The sequence below is a fragment of the Simochromis diagramma genome, unplaced genomic scaffold (assembly GCF_900408965.1).
Source record: "Simochromis diagramma unplaced genomic scaffold, fSimDia1.1 OVJJ01000343.1, whole genome shotgun sequence".
NCBI lineage: Eukaryota > Metazoa > Chordata > Actinopteri > Cichliformes > Cichlidae > Simochromis > Simochromis diagramma.
Window position 1 is genome coordinate 12,815,985 of NW_024386831.1, and position 10,490 is coordinate 12,826,474.

Consider the following 10,490-nt stretch of genomic DNA (forward strand, 5'->3'; position numbering starts at 1 on the left):
AACTTCCTGGCTGACGTCAGTCTTTCAACGTGCCTCTTCTCCCCTCGGTGAATGCCGACTCCAGGGCTCCGGCTCTCGAAGGACCAATTAATGATAGGTTTGTAGCTTGAACCCATCCGCTGGAACGTTGAAGACAATATAATTACACTGCAAAGCAAGACACAAGTAGGCAAGCTTCTTCATGTTTCTCGTGCACGGGAGAGAACCGGACAGGCGCCGTTCCTTCGCTTGACCCCAGTTGCTCTCGTCCGTTCTCCCGTACCACTGCCCTTTTATTGAGGTTACATGAATATGCATAAGTTCATTAACATATGACGTCTACATACACACAAAGAGTACCTTGCCTGTGTGTGTGTGTGTGTGTGTGTGTGTGTGTGTGTGTGTGTGTGTGTGTGTGTGTACTGCTGATCAAAGGGTCAAACATCCTTGGTCAGGAAGAGGGTAGCCTCCCCCTCACCCTAGATGGTTCATCCTAGATAACACGGTGAGGAAGTCCTGCAGCTCATCTAAACAAAAAGCACTTAGACTAGAACAGATGCAACTACGTTAATCCTACCATAAAACAATAAGAGAAGGTACGACCTCTCTCGTGCTCCCAGGATGTGGGTGTGCATTCTAGTGTGGAATACACACCAAGCCTTTGCAGCCTGCTAAAGATCACAGTCCTATCACTACACAATTGATTATACACCTCTAAGCATATATGGTTAAATATTTCTAAGCATAAATGACAATCAACAATACAAAACCTAACAGGTCCACCCCAAGGATCGGGTCCCCCGACACAAACAGAGTAACATAGTGTACGCTGTTAAGTGCCAGGAGGATTGCCAGGATTTATACATCGGGGAAACCAAACAACCTCTGGCGAAGCGGATGGCACAGCACAGAAGAGCTAGCTCGTCAGGCCAGGACTCTGCAGTCTATTTACATTTACAGGCCAGTGGACACTCTTTCAAGGATGAGGATGTACACATCTTGGACAGGGAGGAACGCTGGTTTGAGCGCGGAGTCAAGGAGGCCATTTACGTGAAAAGGGAAAGACCATCTCTGAATCGAGGAGGGGGCCTAAGGGTACATCTTTCGCCATCTTACAATGCTGTGATTGCAGCCATTCCCCAACTCTCTGTGAATGGTACTCATGGCCATTGATCAGTGGGTTTTGGTCAGTGGTTGTTGATCAATGGTCATAAGAATTTGCATAATTAAGATTAAGAAACTGACCTCCCAGCCCATTGTTCCCTCCCTCAGTCATTATGCAAATGTACTGTTTATACGATTGGGGAAACAGTCAGCTGAGACTGAAGAAGTCACTTGGATGAGTGACGAAACGTTTCACCCACAAAACGCTACGTCCAGATGAACAGAATCAACTTTTGGAGATAGTTTTTAAATTATTTATTAAGTTCTGTTTAAGAGTTATTGTAATATGACATGTTGTTGATTTTTTTTTTTTAAATTTAGTCTCTTAAATCGATTTTCTATCTTGTTTATGAACAAATACTTCTCAAAAATAAATGCAAAATTAACGGGCTTTAGTCATGAAGTCAAAAACTGTGCGCTTCTTGCATACCAATGCAAACGCTCTCACGACTTTGCGCATGACCGTTAGAAACATGTGACCTTCAAATGGCCGAAGACATAGCAGCAGACATGGCTAAGTTAATATGGCCCTTATCATTTTAAATGTTTAGATAATAGTAGGGCAAGGAGCTAGGTTTTTGTTGTCTGTGGAAGCGTGTTTCCGTCTCTGTAATATCATAATAATAATAATACAAAACAATAATAATAAAAAAGGGTGGGTTATCTTTGAAAACTGACTTAAGAACTCGAAATTTCAAGTTTGCTTTTTTTGAGATAATTTTGATTTTATTGACTGCAGTTTTGACAGCAAGTTTTACCGGGCCGGAAATTCCCGTCCACAGTTGTCTGGTCAATTTAGCTAGCTAACTAGCTACTCTTCAGGTAAACTGACACGTACTCATACACGAAATTCTCGTCAAGGTGAGGTGGCCGCACAGCTTCCAGTATTAGTTACTGACTTCTTCATAGACAGAACTGTTTATTCCCACATTGACTGAGAGAGAGGTGTTCCAGCTAACTGAATGTCAGTTCATTGCCCCCGCTTTAATTCTGTTTTGGCTCTCATATCTGTCACCGTCAGTCAACTGGACTCTTCTCAATGTTATAATTTAAACCGCATTTCATTCATTTATTTATTTGTAAATAAATTTGTAAATTTATCTGTAAATACGAAGACCTTGAGCCAGGACCGTGTCATTTAATTCAGTCCGGCCAGCTCCCGAGTCTTGCTAGACCAGTTTCTGAGTGTGGTGCAGTTTACCCTCCTCTTCACTAGGGGGCTCTACAAAACGTATATTTATTATGAGTTGATCTGTAAAACACCTTATTCATCCCAGGTTTCACTCCGCTTCATTGAGTAAAGTCTAAAGACTTTATAATGGATAAATAAATTGCGTGTATTTATAATTAGCGTGTATGTAGTGGAAATATTTGTGATATTTGTGTTGGTCTTTCTATTGGATCAAAGCGTGTCACGTGTCCAGGAAGCCGCAATAACTTTTGTGTTATAAATGCTCGCAAGTTAAATTTACCGCAACACAAACCCAGCGATATAAGATGTGTGAGGGAACATAGTTGCTCTTGTTTGTGTGATAATTCAGTACAGAATATCAGCAGTTCAGCTTCCAAACCATGAGTCAGAGAGACGGCGCTGGGAACCAGGCCGTTTCCTCCGAGCCGAATGCGACATCGCTTCTCGGCCTTTTGGCTAAGATCAAGTGTAGTATCTGTTCTTATCAGTTTAATATCTGATACGTCCCCTACCCGGGGACCATATATTAAATTGATTTTTGGAACAGGGAGATGGAATAGGGGCTTGTTCCGTCCACTCCACGCATCGACTTGGTATTGCAGTACTTCCAAGAACGGTGCACCCACCCCTTATTATGTTCAAAGTTAATATGATGGCTACGACTGCGTTTTCAGGGTACTTAGTTCAAAGCTCAAATTAATTTTGGATTATTTGCAGCGAATAAATAATGTACCCTTTTTGATCCCTTTGTGTGGAAATTTTTCAAAACAAAACAATGTATGCACAACTGATGTCAGTAAATTTTGAAAGTCTGGTTTATTTTGATGTGAGAAACGTGGAGAAAGAACACTTTTTTCCACTTATGAGTGTGATTGTTCTAAGAAAACCAAATTATGGCACAGAAAAATGGCCAAAGCGTGAACTTTACTGTAGAAATAACAAAAAAATAAATTTTAAATTACAGTTACATTATTTGAAAAAGTTCTAATGAAAATACAACCGTGTGTTCACAGCTCAGAGTTAAAGCCGGCACTTGCCTCTGTTTTCCAGTAGAGACCGACAGAGCTTTCCTAACTGAAGTGTAAACAGCGCATCCTGTTCTTCATCCACAGAGGACTCATACTGAAATAGGTTAATAGGTTTAACTCTTCTTTTTGCCATCTTGGTAAAAATTTGATTAATGCTCTGCACAGCACTGAGCGTGATAAAGCTCACAGTGTAGTTATCCCCCTGTCGACCACCAGAGAGTGACAGAGCTCTGTAGGTTTTCTGCTCTCTTTGGACCTTGCTTCCTGATGAATTCACACATTTCACTGGTAACCATTAAAATAATCCAACTTTAAGGCACTTGTATGTTGGCTTTACATTTCAGAACCTACATCCATATTTTATATACTGTCTGTGGTTGTGTTGCCAACAACCAATAAACATCAAGAAGCACAAGATAGTCTCTTGCTGTTAAAGACCAAGTTGTCTGATTACAATATATTCCTGGTATTCACGCTTTAAAGGAAACATTTGCCTTTGAGTCCAGAGTCTTATCATTTCCAAAGTAGTACAGCTAAGCAGCAGTAGTTGTTTCCGTTCTTATTAACTCTGATATTTCCTACTTGTTGCCTGGCAAAAACAATAAGCAGAAACAAAAATACAGAGAAAACATCAACAATCAGACGGCCCTCTATGAGCAGCCACTTGGCGAGAGTGGAAAAGAAAATCTCCCTTTAACAGGGAGAAACCTTCTAATGGGTGGGTCTGGGTTTCTTTGTGCTGCTGCCTTTGTGACCTGGCATAATAATCATGAATTGACATTAAAACAAAGCCAATGAATTGAACTGAGGAGGCCTTAGTTTGTACTGGGGAAAATAATAGGGTGGTCATGACTAGACTGAGAAAGACGAGCTGCTCTGCTTTCACCAAGATGTAAAAGACCCTCTGACAACAACTTCAGTCTGTCAAAGATTAATTATTCTTCGAATGAAACCAGTGTCTTTATGTCCTGATTTCTGTCTTTGTCTGCTTTGACAGTCTGGTAAAACTGGTAAAACAAAACGAGTGATGCCAAACAAAACCATTTAAACTTATGGAAGTGCCATACTGGAGTTGTGCTTACAGTACTGAGACCTGCCTTATTTCTTTACCATACCATACCATACCACCTTTATTTATAAAGCACTTTAACATAAAACCAGAGTTCACAAAGTGCTGTACATGCTAATAGCATAAGTAAAGAAAATTAAAATGAGATAAGATAAAATAAATAACTAAAAAACTAAAATAAATTGAAACATGTTAAAACAAATTGAGTCAACCCCTCTAATCAATGCCAAAGGCTTCAGCGAATAAATATGTTTTAAGAAGACTTTTAAATTCAGAGAGAGAAGAGGCCTGCCTAACATGCAAGGGTAGATCATTCCACAACTTTGGAGCAACTACAGCAAAAGCATGATCACCTTTAAATTTATACTTAGTTTTCGGTACCTTAAGGAGCTGCTGATTGGCGGACCTAAGGGAACGGGCAGGTGTATATGGTTGTAGTAGCTCCGAGAGGTAGGGGGGGGGGGGGCAGGCCATTAAGAGATTTAAAAGCAAATAAGAGAATTTTAAAAACAATCCTAAAATGTACAGGTAGCCAGTGGAGTGAAATTAAAATTGGGGTAATGTGCTCAAACTTTTTTGTTCCAGTTAAAAGACGTGCTGCAGCATTTTGCACAACCTGCAGGCGCCTAATGGACGCATCACTAACCCCAAAATAAAGTGCGTTACAATAATCCAGCCTAGAAATAACAAAGGCATGGATTACTGTCTCAAAATGCTGTTTCGATAAGATAGGCTTTATTTTGGCTAATTCCCTCAAATGAAAAAAGCTAGATCTTACAACAGCTCTGACCTGGCTTTCAAGTTTAAAATTTGCCTCTATTTTAACTCCCAGATTAGTGATGACTGGTTTAACATACTGTGCCAGTGAACCAAGATCTATAATAGTGGCCTCAGAAGCGCCACCAAAAACCATCACTTCTGTTTTCTGTTGATTAAAATGTAAAAAGTTCAAAGCCATCAAGGCATCTGAGCAGCGGGTCTACTGAGAAGCCATTTATCTTTTTAAGTGGGAAATAAATCTGGGAGTCATCGGCGTAGCAGTGGAAAGAAATCCCATGTTTCCTGAAAATAGACCCAAGGGGTAGGAGATATAGAGAGAAAAGAAGCGGGCCTAAAACTGAACCCTGTGGGACCCCACATTGAAGAGAAGCAGCAGAGGATACAAACTCCCCTAGTTTCACAGAGAAAGTTCGCTCTGCCAAATAGGATCTGAGCCACTGCAGTGCGGTACTCCGCATACCCACCAACTGCTCTAAACGGGAAATTAAAATATTATGATCCACTGTATCAAAAGCAGCAGTTAAATCTAACAGCACAATAATAACACAGTCACCTGAGTCATTTGCCAAAAACACATCATTAAAAACTCTTAAAAGGGCAGATTCGGTACTATGTAAAGCTTTAAAACCAGATTGGAAAACTTCTAAAATACCGTGTTCTTCTAGGAAGGACATTAATTGCTTGTAAACTACCTTTTCAAGAATCTTTGAGATAAAAGGCAGTTTGGAAATAGGTCTGTAATTCGCAATAATATCAGGATGAAGAGCAGGTTTCTTGAGTAGAGGCTGAATCACTGCATGTTTGAGATTGACAGGTACAACACCAGAGGACAGACTACTATTTACAATGGATTGTACAGCTGATGCTATAGTGAGAAAAACCTCTTTGAAAAATCAAGGAGGGAGAGCATCATAAGGGGAACCTGAGGGCTTCATGTGAGCAACCAACTCCTGCAGGCAGAGCAAGGAAACTGGCTCGAACCTGTCAAAGACAGCAGAACTAGGGACAGGGGTAGAAGGGTCGAGAACGGACTGGGAAGTCTGCGCTTTGACAGATAGCACTTTATCAATAAAAAAGTGTAGGAAGTTTTCACAAATTTCCTGAGAGGACTCGACACCAGCAGTCTGTGGAGCATGAAGGACCATGTCAATAGTCTTAAATAAGACATGAGGCTTACGACAATTTGCCTGAATAATAGCAGCAAAATGTTTCCTCTTAGCATCTTTTACAGTTTTCTGGTAAGAATTCCAGTAGTCTTGTCACATTTGGTATGACACCTGAAGTTGATCCTTCTTCCATTTACGTTCAGCTCTCTTACACTTTCTTCTGGCAGCCCGGGTGTCTTCATTCAGCCAGGGTTCAGGTTTGGCTTTTACTTGCCTAAGCTTAAAGGGGGCCACTGAATCTAAAGCAGTTTGGCAGACAGAGTAAAACCACGTACTCAGCTCTTCTGTATCATTGCATATGAAATCAGGAAGGCCGCCGTTCTGATTAAAAACAATAGAGAACTGTCCAGCAGAGGAAGGGTTAAAAATACGACAGCTCCTAGCAGCAACAGGAGGAAGATTAACTTTGGTACAAGGAAGGAAAACCTCAAACAAGACAGGCCTATGGTCTGACCATACAACATCACAAACCTCTAAGTTAGAGACAGGTAAATTGTGAGTTAAAACAAGATCCAACGTGTGCCCATATTTTTGTGTAGGCACAGACACAGGTTGCACAAGATCAAAAGAGTCTATAAGATTTAAAAAGTCCTTTGCCATTGGCTTGTCAGGGCAGCACACATGAATATTGAAGTCCCCAATAATAAGGACATGATCATATTTTGGCATAATTTCAGCCAACAGATCAGAAAAGTAATTTAAGAAGTTCTTATTGTATTTTGGGGGTCTGTAAACCACAGCACAGAGCACTGTGTGAGAGTGACCTAGCTCAAACATGCTCAGTTCAAAGCTACTAGGTGAGGTTGATAATGGCAGTGGTTTACATTTATACTGCTAGTCCTCCTCCTCTGCCTGATATTCAAAGAGAGTTTAAAAAGCAGCAGTCATCAGGTAAGAGATCTGTGAAAGCGCTGGACTCACCGGCCCTCAACCATGTCTCAGTTATACAGAGGAAATCCAGTCCTTGGGTCATAAATAAATCCCTTAAAATAAAAGTTTTATTACTCAGCGATCTAGTATTCACCAATATTTCTTTCTCAAATGACAACTGAAATCATGAGCCCTTCACTTCAGAGTGTCCGCTTTTGTCTTGTCCCTACACCTGCAGGTAGAGCTGCTCCCAATCCTGGTTACAAAGACAAAGGTCATGCTGTGCAACATAAACTCCAGTACTGAGATCACATCTTCAGATTTTACCCTGACTTCAGTGCAGCCCAGTGTAATTGGTCTGGTGCATTTAAGAGATTCAAGCCTAAAGCCTAATGTACCATTTTATTCTAATCTTTATCCTGCTCTAATTTCCAAGTAATTTTACTTTTAACGTAAATGCATTTTCATGCTTGAGTAAGACTTACTCTCTACCTTAAGTAACAGTTTAAGGTGTTTTTACTGTGTGCTCGCTGTAATTTTACTGAATGATCAGAGCGCTTCCTCCACCACTGGTGGAATTTTTTTGTTAAAGATTAAGATCAAGACAAAACCTCTAATATCATTTGCTAAATGCAATTTGAAAGAAATTTTAAAAATCATTCTATATCATCTATATCATTCCCAGTATGCCTGTCTGTTGTTAATACAAACAATGGTAGTAAGAAATGTATTTTAAATACCTCTATATAACATTATTCTCTTTGAGCTTGAAGGAGAGGTCAGAAGTCACATTTATTAAATTAACTAAATCTTTATACTGTGCTTTCTGTATGTTGACAATAAATACCACATTTAGTTAGTTTTTTGTCAGTTGTTGACCAATAAATCATTAAGTTGACCTTGGAGACCTTAGGGCATGGAGGTCAAATTTTAATGGACTGTTTACATGATCCCACTCTACACCTCTAATAGGTTTTAGAAGAATTCTATGGGCTCAAAATGTGGTCATAAATATGTTGTACTTGTAAATCGGTTTTGTACTTGTAAAAAAGATTTGTATGTGTAAAAAAAATTTGTGCTTGCGTAAAAAAGATTTGTATGTGTAAAAAAGATTTGTGTGTGGACTTACTCAAAAAAAACCCTGCAAGTTACAACTACGAATTTTGACCCTATTTTTCTTCCTCTAAGCTGATTGGTCAATGTCATGTCAATCACAAATTAAACAATCCAATCAGAGAACAGATGGGTTTGGCTGTCGGAGGGGCGCTTTTTTGAACTGCAGGTCCTTGAAGGGTAATACAGTTTGAAGCTGGAGGATCTCTATATAAATATCCGATAGCAGTTAGGTCCCCTTACTTTCAGCAGCTGTTGAAAGGATAAAGTTGTGGTATATCAGTGGTTAGAAATACTATTATTACTTTAGGATTAGTTTAACACAACGTCAGGGCTGACCCGGGACCATTGCTGTGAGTCACAGTGAGCAGCATAAAAGTCCTTTCACATCAGACGCAGGATGTGCTGCTAATGCTAACTGCTAACTAAAAGCAAAGGATCCAGAATTTGTTGCTGGCTGCTGGGCTCTGTGAGTTTTTGCAGCAGCTCTACCTGTACTAGATGCACCTGCTCCTTGTCGTTTCTATCTCTGACTTTATGTCCTCTACAAGAGTTTGTGGGGGTTTTTTGCTAGTTCTTCAAATGTCCAATAAAAACATGTATGCTAATTCATAACGAAGAAAGCTTTGTAATGAAGACTGTCATTTCCAAAACACTGCCCCCCTGCGTCCGCAGCGCTGTTGAAAAGGCTGTGGAAGTCCCTGTATTAAACACGTAGTCCTGTGACACAAAAATCACCAAACTCGGACGACCACAGACTGTTTTCCTTCGTGGTGATGAAGGAAAACGCTGGGTTGGCATGTAAAAGGGCATTTATTCACTTCAAAGACCTGCAGTTCAAAAAAAGCGCCCCTCCGACAGCCAAACCCATCTGTTCTCTGATTGGATGACATTGACCAATCAGATGAAAGGAAGAAAAATAGGGTCAAAATTCGTAGTTGTAACTTGCAGGGTTTTTTTTGGCTAAGTCCACACACAAATCTTTTTACACATACACAAATCTTTTTTACGCACGCACAAATCTTTTTTACGCACACAAATCTTTTTTACACATACAAATCTTTTTTACGCACGCACAAATCTTTTTTACACACACAAATTCTTTTTACACATACAAAACTGATTTACAAGTACAAAATATTTATGACCACATTTTGAGCCCATAGAATTCATTCAAAACTCTTTGTGCTATCATGTTTACAGATTACGCATGCAAACTCTGCCAAAAACATGACCTTACTGGAGGCCAATTATAGAGCAGACACTGGACAATCATTACATTTATACTGGATCAGCACTGATAACAAACTTTGTGTCAAAATATGTAACAGAAACTTAAATTTGATTACTTGCCGCAATAACCGCAGTATATTTATCTCCTGATAGTGAACCAGTGCTCAGTTCAGTAACTTGATCCCATCTGTGTTACCTGGCAACTAGTGCCATACCACATAAAACACACCGTTTTCATAAACCTGGGAATGTGCGACATTCAAAGAAGTCCCAAGAAGTGATTTCATGTCCTTCTTGTTGTATTTTTAAATGAAAGGAGGATCTAGGAGGTAACTGTGTGTGTGTGCAAATGATTCTGTAAAGCTTTCTTATATATGATATTAAAATGTGTATAGGTATGTTACATAATTGGTGAATCTAATCTCATAAGGTGTTTTCAGCGTGTTGAACTCACATTTTTGAATATACACTCATCATCCGGTTCACTGGGTACACCTGTTCATCTGCTTGTTAATGCAAGTAATAAATCAGACAGTCACACGGTAGCAACCCAAAGTACTTCAACATGTAGACATGGTCAGAACAGCCTGCTGAGGTTCAAACTGAACATCAGGGAAAGAAAGGTGGTTTAAGTGACTGAACATGGTGCAGTTGTTGGTGCTAGATTTTTTTCCCCAATGGTTTGAAAAATAGCAAAAATCCAGTGAGCAGCAGTTCTCTGGGTGAAAATGCCTTGTTGATGTTGCAGAATAGAGGAGAATAGCCAGACTGCATCAAGCTAATGGGCAGAAAACACAACACAAAAAATTCAAATAACTACTCGTTACAACCAAAGTATGTACAGGAGCTTCTCTGAGTGCACAGCTCAGATGGACTACAGCAGCAGAAGACCACAC

At 39.9% G+C, this 10,490-nt stretch overlaps 1 non-coding gene across 1 annotated transcript; it reads left to right on the forward strand.

The window, feature by feature from the left end:
• The first annotated feature begins 2,771 nt into the window (after positions 1-2,771).
• LOC120731402 lies at positions 2,772-2,962 on the forward strand. Its single transcript, XR_005695341.1, has one exon. It is a non-coding gene; the product is annotated as a U2 spliceosomal RNA (small nuclear RNA).
• The last annotated feature ends 7,528 nt before the right edge of the window (positions 2,963-10,490 follow it).